This window comes from Chrysochloris asiatica, unplaced genomic scaffold (genome assembly GCF_000296735.1).
Source record: "Chrysochloris asiatica unplaced genomic scaffold, ChrAsi1.0 scaffold00031, whole genome shotgun sequence".
Classification (NCBI taxonomy): Eukaryota; Metazoa; Chordata; class Mammalia; order Afrosoricida; family Chrysochloridae; genus Chrysochloris; species Chrysochloris asiatica.
Genome location: NW_006408549.1, coordinates 19687855 through 19697141, shown reverse-complemented (window position 1 = coordinate 19697141; position 9287 = coordinate 19687855). Strand labels below are relative to the sequence as shown.

Sequence of the window (9287 nt, the reverse complement as noted above, 5' to 3'; positions counted from 1 at the left end):
TTACTGCTAGCCTATTGCCACAAATTAAGGAGCTGTGGTAGCGTAGTGGTTACGAAATTGGGCTGTGAACCGCAAGGTCAGCAGTTCGAAACTACCAGCGGTTCTGCAGCAGAAAGATTAGATTTTCTGCTCCCGTAAAGATTTACAGCCTTGGAAACCCTGTGCAGGGTCGCTATGGGTCGGAACTGACTCCACAACACTTAACAACAACAACAACAATTGCCATAAATTAGGCACATAGGGTTTGACTTTGACTTCAGCAACAACAAAAAAATAAGCATTTGAACATTTCTATTGGAAAGATTGACACTCTACATCACCTTTTTAAAAATTATTATCATTATAGTAGCCATTTGTAGGATGTCACACTACTTAAGTTTTAATAACTATCCATTGTGTGTTTCCCAGTGACTCAATTAGTTTGCTTTGCTCACTGTTCTAATCCTACAACTTGGATTTGGAACATATCCAATGTTCATATCATCAATTCTTGAGGTCTTTTCTGTAAACTGTAATTTTCTTAATCTTCACCTCAGATTCAGTTTTGCAAGGACTGTTAGTCATGGATAAGTGGATAAAGATTGTATTTGAGTTATTGTCTGTGTTAACAGCGAAGTCAACAACATTGTCTTCAATCATCTGAGCCAAAGTCACCAATGCTACAAGGAATCTTCTTATGGAGTCTCATCTCCCCATCACCGGATTTTTGTATTTCTCCACAGTCTTAGATTTGTTGAATTTTGAGTCCCAACTGTGGTTGCCTTGGCAGGACCAGCCCAAATGATTTTAAGGGCCTCATATGGCCCTAGAGGAGTCCTCGTGTGGCATTGTGGGTTAATGAGCTGGACTGCAAAGTCAGTTTGAATTGCAAGATCAGCGTTTCAAGCTCACCAGTCATTCCTTGGAAACCATATACAGGGTCGCTGTGGGTTGGAACTGACTTGACAGCATTTAACAACAACAACAATACGGCCCGAGAGCTGGATTTTCCCATCCACTATTGTAGAGGGTGTGTGTAGTGCATCTGCTTTGTCTACCATCTTGCAGAAGTCTCCCAATTGATTTTTTTTTGTTTTGAATGTTCAAAAAAAAAAAAACGAAAAACTTATTTATAAAAAATACAATGGGGTAAGTTTATGCTGATAAATGCAGCAATAAATACAGTATAGGAAACAGAGCAATTCTATATTGATACATTGGCACAAACAAGAAGAGCAAACATACCACCCAGAGTGAAATGCCTGTAGGCTGATTTTGTATACTCTCCTTTGGAAACACCATCTGAAAAGATCTTGTCAGCTTAGGTAAGAGAATGAGTACATGTATCATCACAAATACACACTGATCAATGACTTTATTTAAAAATTAGCAAACAATACTGTAGAAACATTGATATGTAAATGTCTAAAATTTCAGATTTAGTTGGCAAAGACCACAGTTAGCTATAAGCATGAGTTTAGTCTTCCATGTTGAAACCAGATACTAAACTGTAAAGAACAAAAAGGGGGGGGGGAGTTTCCTATTGTTTGAAAAGACCAGTTTAAGTAGAAGATTGTAAAAATGCATAGATCTTTAATAAAAGAATTGGCTGTACAAGAGCACTCCCCTTTCACAGTATTCCTTTTTACTTCATATGCGAGTTATTGATTATGCTGTAGGATTTAACTGTTACAGCATTAAAAGGCAACTAATGAGGGAAGAAGCAGAAAAAGGAACAAGGAATGTATGGAAGGCAATATTTCTTTTAGGTATAATAAGCATAATAGTGTTTTATTTAGGAAGACAAGATAAAAATTACTCAAGGCTAGCTTGGTTCTCATGGAATAAAAACAATGGACTAAATACTGAGCTCATCTGTGTGAATCTTGGTCACCATACTGGTAATCTCTGGGATAGTCATCTTGGTACTCGCCATGATAATCATCTGGATATTCTACCTGATAATCACTAATCGCGGATTTCCGACCCATTTGTGCCGGTTCCTTGGCTTCCATTGTGAATGACGGGTTCTGTGGGGGCAGCGCAATATTTGGGATCATATACTTGCCGCCGAAGCCCATACACATTCATTCCTCAGGGAAGTAACTTTGTTGGTACCCATTTGTAGAGAAATTGTCAAGTTGTCCACTGCTTGTAATGTTAGCTTCTGATCGTAGATGTCTCTTCTGGTACCGGGTGCTAACATTCCCGCTTGGCTGGCTCCTTTGGTTCGTGTCCATCTGCAGACTAATCGTGGTCCGGTCAAAAGGTTTGTCTGTTTGCGTTTTGGGATCATAAAGGTGCCTCCTAGTCCCATAGGCTGTCATACCCGCTTGGCTGGCACATTTGTTGGTGCCCATCTGCAAACCAATTAGACTTTGGCCAGCTTTTAATTTTTCTTCATCAAAACGTCTTGTTTGTTTTTCTGCATACTTAACTCCAATGTCAAAGAGATCTTTCGCTTCAAATATGTCATGTGGCTTCATGCCATAAGCCTGAATAGCTTTAATAAAGTTGCCAATATTCTCCAACTGAGGCCAGTTTAACGAAGACTCATTAACCTTCTTTACAGAACCTGGCTGTAGTTTGTTTATGAGCTTGCAGAGGATGATGCCATCTTTTAAGTCCAGCTGAAAGTTGGTGCCGATGCTCATGCCTGTTACCTCTTCTATCCAGTTGCGAAGATCTTCTTCTGCCTGGTGATCATACTAGGATGCAATCTTGTTCTTAACCTCGGCTGAGAGTCCGTAGGAAGGGCCCTTGTTGAAATGGGACATGGTGGTTCGGATGGCGGGAGGCTGCACAAGGTTCGGGGGTCTTTCGCACTCTACTTCCCCGCTCTTGGCCCCCAGGAGTGACCACAGCGGGAGATGCTCGGAGCTCGCTCTTCTGGACAGTGCAGGAGATGCCCTGACGAGAATGGGCTCAGGCGGTGTTTTGGGGACTGGGTCCGGCTGGGTCTACTCTGGAGTCCGACTAGCTAGTCGCTCTCTCGCTGGTTCAGCCGTTTTCACCGCAAGTCCCCACGAACTCCCAATTGATTTTTAAGGTAAAGTTTAGTTAATGCATATCATTCAGTCCTTCTGGTTGCAGGTAAGAATGGAGGCATATTAAATTCACATTGAAATATTTGAGTTTCAGGTAAATGTTATTTCCTAAGTAGAATGACTTTTTTCTTTCCATAGATGTTTGTTACCCGGTAAATTCTTCATCAAGAATTGTTTTGATTGCTTAACAGTAGGGAAAAAAGTCCAACCCTAAATTAAAAATAAGATCCATCTACTTTAATTATAAAATGGGAATGATTACTACTACTTACTGATTACTTAAATATTCATGAGTAAGACCTCCAAATTTAGATAGCTGTATATTTAAAGATAAAGGTATATACAAGATTCTTGTAAAAAGGTACAGTTAAAACTTTATTCCCATGGCTGAGCCCTCAGAGAGCTGTGGAAGATGCCTTTTTTTTTTTTTTTTTGCTTTTGCAAATTTAAAACGTATTGAGTAGCAGGAAGAGAGTTTCTCTCTTGAGACAAATGGAGTGGGTCAGGATAATTTTGCTTTGGATGTGCAGATAACATTTATTCTTTTATTCATTTGGATTCTACATAATACTTTAAATATTGAATATCTGGATTCTGAACATTGGAATATCTACTTGAACCTCAAAAATGCTGATATAGAGGAGAATGGAACATTGCTAGGTGCCCAGCAGATTTCTGGGGATGTCTGGAAAATATTGGAAGGGCCAGAAAGGTTTCCCCAATCATATACACCTTGGATGGATTGTTGTTTAGATACCTGGACGTTAGAGCTGGGCTGGGCTCTTTTTAAATAGGTGCTGTCAACTGAATGCCAACTCATAGTGACCCATGTGACAGAGCAGAATTGCTCCATAGAGTTTCCATAATTTTTATGGAAACAGATTGATAGTTCTTTCTCCCATGGAGTGACTGGGTGGGTTCACTTCTTACCTGCTGGCCTCCACTAATCTGTGAGGTTTGGTCATTTGCTAGAATAACACATAGAACTTGCTTTAATTGTGATTATATAATATTAATATAGCAAAAAATATACAACTAAAGAGTTGCATAAGATGGGTTCTATGAAGGTTTTCAAATGAGGCTTCTGTGTCCCGAAGGATACAATACCTTCTTCAATGCGTTAGCCATAATGTACACTGAGCTTCAACTTCCAAAGCCTTTATTGGCACCTCATTACATAGGTATGATTGACTGAATCATTGCCCATGTTGTTGGAGGAAGGAAAGTCAGAGAACAGTGCCTTTTCAATCCCAGGTGCACTAGATTTCAGAAACTCCCTGGAATCTTGGAAATCCACTGCTTATGTTTACAGCTACCTCTAAAACTGAGCCAAGTGGTTCACAGAAAAAAACCCCAGAAACTGCTCTAAAATATCCTATCTCTAAAGTCTTTTTACCTGTGGCTTTTTCTCCAATGAAGGAGCAATAGCATGACTTCAGCTTTTCTCCTGCTTCTCATATCAACCTTCTGGTTGGTACATTCTAGTCTTGGACCTTGTTGATAGAATTTTTGGAAATGTAGATTCCAGGGTTCTAGTCCCTGCAACACAGGAGAGATCATAGGGAGAGGTGGGTAGAAATAGCGCCAAGTTTCTGAAGACAATCATATTAGAAACCATTTCTACAGCTTGTAATTCTTTTGCTCTTTCCAATTATTTTTTATTCTAGTAATCAAAAATACTCTCCTTAGTATTTTATTCATTTATTCATCTGGTAATTCAAATATGCAACATATGTGCATAATACAGTTCTGATTTAGCTGAGCAGTTTGAGGAATTATTCATCAGGATATCCTGTTGGAGTCAATGTGCTATTTATGTCATTGAAAAAATTGTTCAAATACGAGAAATGGTGTGACTATAATAAAATAATACCCCAAGGATATATCGATTTTATTTTTAAAAGAAAAATATGAGGAATGCTAATAATTTTGTAAATTACTCTATTGGCCTTTGGAAGAGATTCTGGGATCAGAGTTTGAGCTAGTTTATAAGTATAATTTACAGGGATATGCTTTTTCTTTGCTTGTATCAATGATGATTATAAATAAGACATATATTTCAAAAACTTTTATGATTTGAAAGAAAATTTTTTAAAAAAGAGATACTTCTGTTGAAATAATGTTTTCCTGTTGGCACTCATTACTTACCTTTGCAAATATTTAACAATTCACACATTTTAATGCCAACATATGAAATTTAACTATGTTTTATTTCTCAGAAAAAAAAAAAAATCTTTTCCTAGTGGATTAGGAGTAGAGTCACAGAAAAGATGATCGAGAGTACCCTTATAAATAATAGCTATCTATATGTAGCACTGTGGGATAAAGCACTAGACCGCAAGGTCAGTTTGAACAAGGTCAGCAGTTCAAACTCACCAGCTTCTCCTTGGAAACCCTACACAGGGCCGTTATGAGTCAGAACTGACTTGATAGCACTTAACAACAACATACACATAGAGGGAATCCTGGTGTGGCTTTGAAGAATAAGCTCTGGAATGCTAACTTTGAATTCAGCAGTTCAGACCCAGTAGCTGCTCCTTGGAAATCCTATACAGGATTGCTATGAGTTAGAACTGACTTGATGACATTTAACAAGGACAGCAACATACACATTGCCATTCTTGGAGAGAAAATTATACATTTGTATTGATATTGGACTGTTTACAGCTTATCTCCTTTGCTTGTTTGTACTTGTCGTCAGTAATAGGTGAGGGAGAAGTCTTCTCAATACTACAGGTGGTGGTCTAGATGGTTAGTTGGTTACCTAGATGGTTGTCTAGTTCTGCTGTAACAGGAATACCACAAGTGGATGGCTTTGACAAACAGAAATTTATTCTTTCACAATTTAGGAGGCGAGAAGTTTGAGTTCAGAGTGTTGGTTCTAGAGAAAGGTCTTTGTCTCATTTTAGGATCTGTAGGTCTAACATTTCTTGGAGATGTCCATGTGTCTTAGCATCAGTCTTACCTTGGATCTAGGAGTTTCACAGTGCAGGGATCCCACATCCAAAGGATTCTCTTGAATCCTGGGCCTTCTTTCATGGGGGTAGTCACCCACCCTTCTGTGCTTACTTTCTGTTATCTATTGTAAGATAAAAAGAGTTTCATGCCATACCCCTGTGAATATCGAATCAGGGCCATGATAGAATTAAGGGTGGTGTGGTGCTGTGGGTTAATGTGCTGAACTGCAAAGTCAATTTGAACCATAAGGTCAGTTGTTCAAGCTCACCAACTGCTCCTCAGAAGCCTATACAGGGCCCCTGGGGGTCGGAATCAACTCAACAGCACTTAACAACACGACTCTTAATCATTTTATTGGCTTATCATATCAGATCACATTATGGGGATCATAAGAATTGATATGCGAATCATGGTCCAGTCCAGCTGACACATACTTTTTGGGAACACAATTCAATCCATGACAGTAGGGGACAAAATAGGGAATGTAGGGAGCAGGACTGACAAACAGGAGGTGTGAGAAAAGAGGGAAAAAGGAGTATTACTGAGGCATATTGATTTATATTTACTCTCATTCCTTTGGAGATACATGTGTAAAGACTGAAAATATGCTTTATTAATGATTACTATTAATAATAGCATGAATTGTCCATTTGGATTGTATTTATTCAATCTCATGGATAGGGGCTTCTAGCAGTTTTCATGAGCATATGAGCCCTATTATTAGGAGACAAAGGTGAACAGGAGTAAGACTTGGGGAAGTAGGAGCATTTCTACTTAGGGTAGTGGTTATGAATCGGGCTGCTAACCTCAAGGTCGGCAGTTCAAAACTAACAGCCGTTCCATGGGAAAAAGATGAGGCTTTCTGCTCCTGTAAAGATTTACAGCCTCGGAAACCCTGTACAGGATCACTATGAGTCAGAACCGACTCCATGGTACTTAACAACAACAACCCCCCTCTGTTGGTCAATGGGACATATCCTGAAATGGTATCTGTGTTTTGGGGAATATATACAATAGCAGTGTACAAATTTCCCTTGTGGTATGAAACATTGAAGAATATTCATCTCTTGTTTACTTGACCAAATGGTTCTATAATGAGGAGACAGACTTCTATAAATATCAAGTCATTCATACAAGTAATTCAGGTAGAACCAGTTGTTTGTTCAACCATCCAGTTTGCTTGGTGCACTTGCCTTTGAATGTGAATAATCCATGAGTTTGATGTCTCAGGTGGGGATTCTCATTATCTTTGCCTCAAGGACCTTCTATGTTGTTGCCATTAGGTGCTATTCAGTCAAATCTAACTCATAGCGATCCTATGCACAACAGAACAAAACACTACCCTGTCCTGTACCATCCTCACAATTGTTGTTATGTTTCAGTCCATTGTTTCTTCACCAGTTGCTCAGGAACCAACTCCATGGCACTTGGTAACAACTAAACCAAAGGTTAGCAGTTTTAATCCACCTACCAACATGTGGGGGTAGGGAGAAGGAAGGTTACAGCTGTTTAGCCTATGGAGTGCACTTCTACTCTGAACCATATGAAGTTGTTTTGTGTCAGAACTGACTCCAGGACTGTGCATTTTATGAGATAAAGAGTACTACCCAATCCTTGGTATTTTCAATAACCTTGTATGCATGTGAAAGTTGGACAGTAAATAAGGAAGACCGTAGAAGAATTGATGATTCTGAGTTATGGTGTTAGAGGAGAATATTGAAAGTGCCATAGGCTTCCAAAAGAACCAACAGATATGTGTTGGAAGAAGTTCAGCCAGAGTGCTCCCTGGAAGCCAGGATGGCCAAACTTGGTCTCTCATACTTTGGACATATTGTCAGGAGGGACCAGTTGCTGGAGAAGGATATTATGCTGGATAAGGCAGAGGGTCAGAGAAAAAGAGGATGGATTAGCCAAGTAGCAGCGTCACGTCGTTGGACTCAAGCGTGGCAACACTAGTGAGGTTGACCCAGGATCAGGCAATGGTTTGTTCAGCTGTGCATAAGGTCACTATGAATAGGTACCAACTCACCTAACAACAACAGCCAATTTTTAGGAAATAATTGAGGTTAAGAGATTAAATAACTCTTCCAAGGTCATGTTACAGGTAATGGTGGAACAGAGGATTCCAACCCAAGTCTTTTAATGCCAAAGCCTGTTCCTTTTTCACTACATTTTACTTCCTTTCCCTTAATTCAAATTATGGAATTTATGGAAACCAATTTCTTTTTTTTTCAGAAAGCTAGCACCCAACCAACATCCAAAGCACTCTGAACAGACATACCCTTGGTACTGAAGCTCTTAATCACAGTAATATCCACTTAAAATTTTGCATAGAAACCCCTCTTATTAGCATATTAGCATGACAATATTTAGCTAATTTTCATGATAGCAGTCATTCACACATGTCATAGTTATTCCTGGCAATTCACATTATTAACCCCACTTATTTATCTTACTGCAAGTTCAATTAGTAATTATGCTAATAATCATCCCTTTATATTAATGGCAAGTGACAAATTGTACACTGTGGAGAGAAGAGAAGAATACCATTGTAGGGAGGCCAATTGCAAGGCTATTCAAAGTCTTGATTTATAGAAAGAGTGGCAATGACAATGGAAGGTAAAGGAGGGATTTAAGCAGAGCTGGCAGGACCAGTAAAACTTGAAAATGTAGAGTGACTTGTTCAGAAAACATTAAGAATCTGTCATTAAAGATACTAAAATGTAAACCTTTTCCTTTCTTCTGTGCTCTATGTCTGGACTGTCATGAGTTTTATTTACTTTATAATATCACCCCTCTGGACATAAAACATCACAGGGTAGTATAGCCCATAAGCAGGTGGAAGGGAGGGTGACACTTGTGAGGAGGGATGTGCACTGTACTACTTAGGTGTGGTCCAGAATTAAATGGAGTGTATGTCAGGACAATCCACTGCCTCAACCCATGGCAGATGTAACCTCAAGGGATTATAATATCCACTACTGATGGATTTGCTACCTGGATTAGGTACAGGGGAAAGACTTACCTCAAGTCACATGCCAGCACACTATGGTGCTGCCAGCCTGAGACTGGGACAGTCAGTGCCTTAATCTGCTCAAGATAACCAAAGTTAAAGGATTCCCCGTAAGGAGAAACTATTTGTCTTAGCAAATGGGCCTCAGTGAATTGTCTGAAAATAGCTGCACACAAGCAAGTTATAAAATTGTAGTGTGTTATATCTGCTGAAACCTGTCCACCTTGGGTGATCCTGTTGTTGTTGTTGAGTGCCATCGAGTCGGTTCCGACCCATAGTGACCCTGTACA

At 39.4% G+C, this 9287-nt stretch overlaps 1 pseudogene; it reads right to left on the bottom strand.

The window, feature by feature from the left end:
- Nucleotides 1-1850: 1850 nt before the first annotated feature.
- LOC102827978 lies at nucleotides 1851-2756 on the bottom strand (annotated as a pseudogene).
- Between the last annotated feature and the right edge of the window lie 6531 nt (nucleotides 2757-9287).